Source organism: Chionomys nivalis, chromosome 3, assembly GCF_950005125.1.
Source record: "Chionomys nivalis chromosome 3, mChiNiv1.1, whole genome shotgun sequence".
Classification (NCBI taxonomy): Eukaryota; Metazoa; Chordata; class Mammalia; order Rodentia; family Cricetidae; genus Chionomys; species Chionomys nivalis.
This window is the reverse complement of record NC_080088.1, coordinates 70,362,044-70,366,099: the sequence shown is the minus strand read 5'-3', so window position 1 is coordinate 70,366,099 and position 4,056 is coordinate 70,362,044. Positions and strand designations below refer to the sequence as shown.

The following is a 4,056-nucleotide window of genomic DNA, read 5'->3' as shown; positions in this document are numbered from 1 at the left end:
TGCCCAAAATTGAACCTTCCTTAACTCCCCTGGTATTTGGGTGGCCCCTCCCAAAGATACCACAGTGCCTCTTCTTGGAAAGATGCTTTAGATTGTTTATTTAACATCTTAAAGGCTAAGTCTATTCTAACCATTCACAACAGCCAAGTCAGGGAAACAGGATGGGTAAACTGACACCATCAGATGACTGGATAAGGGGAACAGGGCAGGTGCATGCAGGGCAGTAGCATTCCATCCCCTAAGCACAGAACCCCAGTTGCTTGAGGGACTATAGATGGTACAGGAGATCAACCCACCAAGAAAAGTAACCATACTCCAAGACAAGCAACCATGGCTTCATTCAGAGCTGGAAACTCTTGAGATGATGTGCTGGGAAGAACTCAATGTCCCCACCATGGTAGTCTTATGGCCGGGATCATCCAGGGAGCTGGGAAATTGAACACCAAGATGCCAATGTCCCATATGTGGTAAGGGCTTTTCTGCTACAACTCCTGAGGAGAGCAAAGGACTTGACTTGTTTTATTTTATTAGTGTATACTGATAACATGTTCATCTTTGTTTTCTTTGAGGCAGTCTTTATTGGGCTCACACCAGGGACCCACTGGTTTGGAGGACCTCGGTGAAGCTGTTCATTTTTCCCTTCATGTTCTTTTCTGCCTGTTTCCCTAGCCCCATGAACAGCTTCTTCCAGTAGCAGCTCCAGGCTGCCTTGTGCTTCTCCAGAGTGTCCCTCACTGCCTGGTACTCCAGCTCACCTCACGAGGCAGACGACCTTGGCAAGCAAACTTCCTGGTAGGAGTTGACCACACAACCTTGAGAACAACAGGGACCACCATCGGAGTATTTTCCTGTCACAGGGTGGAGGGATTCCAGCTAACACCTTGAAGTGGTCTGTGGCAGCCTGATCTTGCCTAGTCTTGTGGGGCATCATACCTTGCAGGATGCAGCAAAAGTTCCTGCTGGGGCTCAGATGCTGCAGGGACCTCAGGAAGAACTGGTGTTCATCCTCTTTCAGAGAAAGCTTATCTTGTTTCTGTAGAACCTGCCATAAACGTGGATGCCCTCGCATAGCACAACCACTGCCTTCTGGCCCCCCAGTATCTGTTTGGCCACAATGGCTGCCGGGTGGCCCGGAAGACGGCCTCCACCATCAGGCACTAAAACCAGCTCTTCTGAGTTACAGTGCACTTTGATCATAAGCCCTTCATACTCTTTAGCCCTCCCCTTTGGCTGCCTTTCCCCAGCATAAATTTTTCACGGTGGATAAAATATGGCCCTCTCGTCGTGTCTGTCACCATTCATTCCAGGGTCAAGCCTGAGAACTGGCACGTAGTAGGCACAGGGCAAGTAACGATGTGAGCGCAGGTTTCAAGCTCCCGCGGATGCGCAGAGGTAGAAAATAATTAATGTCGCTGTCGCAGCAGAGAAAGAGCGCCAGAGACAGCATCTCCTGTCCCACATGAGCTAATTACTGAGGTGACTGAGAACTTTTCTCTCTGAGAAAAAAAATGTGCCGCATAGGGTTTAATTTTTATTCTGTCATAAAATGTCTGTGGCGTGGGAGGGGGTGCTCAGGAAAGCGGCAGAGATGAGTGAAGGGCGAGTGGCGTCTGCAAGAAGACCCTCTCACAGGCACCTAGGCTACAGGCTCCTCATTCTCAGGCACCCGGCTTGTATTTGAGCCCCCAAGAACCTACTTCCTGTAAGCATATACTAGAGCTGATTGATTAGGGGAGACCTTTTAATGAAAACATTAATCAAAGAAACTTCCCCAGCATCAGAAGGAACCTGTGCTAATTAGGTTTCTCGAACACCCACACAGACAGCTCCAAGGTTGGGGCTCGGGATATTGTGGGTTGCTGCTGCCCCGACTGCCCTTTCCTTCCGTTTAGGACTTGTTTGTTAAAATCCATGTCCTAAACGGCCAGCCCTGTGAGATGTGTGCCAGCCCAGCCCCAGCCAAGACCTGGGGAGGTGGAAAGCGGTCCAGCTCTCTGCAGCTGCCAAGGAAGATGGAGACAGCTGTGCCGAGTTCCCAGCCTCTCTCGCCTGTGGTTTAAACAGTGGGGATTCTGGCTCCTTCCTTCCCTTCTGCCCTTCACTTTCCAGATTGACCAGCCCTCTATCATCCCCCCTCCCCAGTGTTCTCTAGAAACTACTTATGTATATGTAGGCATTCATCCAGTATGTTATAGCTGTATATTCCTTGAAATGATACATATTATACGCCTAGATTCATTTATTCTTGCCATGAGTAATTGGCCTATGTGCCAAGCATCTGTCATCTTGGCGACTTCAACTGCACCCTCCTGCAAAAGATCATCTCAGCCGACTTATCAATGGTTCACACCCTGAGAGAAGCAGGACACAGAATGCTCTCCTGACTCTACAGCTGCTCTCTACTACTCTGGCCTGGGAGAGAGGCTACTGTGTGTAGAGGGAAGTGGAGAGTAGGAGGGACTAATCAATAAGCTATGGTGTGGGGGGCCCTCTTCCCTGCTTGGTAAGGTTTTTCAGGTGCTGCAAATTGAGGGAGGGGTGCCTACATCCTAATAACTTCTCACCTAAGCTCTGAAAGAAAGCCCGCTAAATGAATGGGTTTCCCAGAGTGAGCGTTGTTGGCTTGTCTTTGGGACCTCAGGAAGAGGGTAGATGCTACTTTACATCTCTCCCAGGGAAGGGATTTTAGCAACAAGTCTCATGTATTGACTGGTGGCATTGCGTTCCTAGTGAGCTGTAAGGCAGGCCTACAGGCTCCGGACTCAGGCAAGAGCTGAAGACCGTGTCTTCTCTGAGAAAACTCAGTGTCTTGATCCCCAGGCTTTCATCAGTGGCCTAGGCAGACCATACAGAGCAAACTGTTATGTAAAGCTAACCGACTGCAGATGTTAACCACGTTTACAAACTAATTCCCCAGTGACAGCCAAGATTCATTCAGTATTTGACTAAATAACCATTGGCTCAGGAAGCTAACCATTGTACTGTCCTTCGCCTACCAATATTTCTTTCAGCTAGGCAGGCAAGTGTCCTGCTCCCTGTTCTTCAGTCCCAAAGCTCCTCTGGGCTGTAGGCTGCATCTTGTTTACTTCCACACATCAGAAGACTCTGCTAAAATTCAACAGGAGCTTCGCGCTGGCTTAGGTTCTGAATACTAGGTCTTGCCACCCTCTCACACACAAGCCGTTCAGTCTTGTACTCAGTACAAACTTGTTGTCGTTTTTCTGTTCCAGGCACTAGAAGAGGGCAGACGTGGTGTATAGATACTAAGAGCTACCCCTCTGGGTAGGGAGACAGAGTCACTGATATTACACATATGTGTGCACATGCATGAACACGGGACCATGGTAACATTAACAAGGCTTCTTTGAAATAGCATGGGACCTCTGGTGAGGGAGGCACCACCATTAACTACAGAGAAGAATGATGGAGAAAGCAGTTGGGTAGCAGCATACTTTTCTCTCAAAGAGAAAGAGATGTATGAACTCTTGTCAGAGTGACTGCCAAGTGGGAGCTGGAAAGGAGCCTGCATGGGTGGGTGGAAAATTTGACCAGAAGCAAGCTGGTGACTCCAGAGTAGGCTTCCCACATGGGGCAGCCATAGCTCTTGCTCCAGGTTCCCATGTGCTAAATCACACGAAATGAAATGAGTCTTACATCTCTGGCAGATTAGGACCAAACAAATCCATGGATTATGTCTTAGTCCCATGACTGTCACCCTGTCCCTTCTCCAGTCCTTCACCACATCACAAATAGACTCTCCCAAGTAACAAGAATTCAATAGAACTTTACAGCTTACAAAATATTTTCAAACGTGCTTCCCAACCTAATGCTTGGGAAGAAAAAGATTGTCAACCCTGACGCCTACTTCATGGATGAATCCAAGGTCCAATGAGGTTCCTTGCCTTGAGCAACGACTGTAGGCCGATATTATGGCAGATGTTGTATTCCTACGACCCTCACCTGCGTCTTTCCACTCATAAGAAATGCAACCATTGTCAATACGTTCGTTTCCTCAGGCTGTGGTGATAAAGTCATCCATCTACAAACCGAGGAAAT

The 4,056-nt window shown here is 48.4% G+C and overlaps 1 pseudogene; it reads right to left on the bottom strand.

Annotated features, from left to right (window-relative positions):
* Positions 1-585: 585 nt before the first annotated feature.
* Positions 586-1,197, bottom strand: LOC130871302 (60S ribosomal protein L13a-like; annotated as a pseudogene).
* Positions 1,198-4,056: the final 2,859 nt, after the last annotated feature.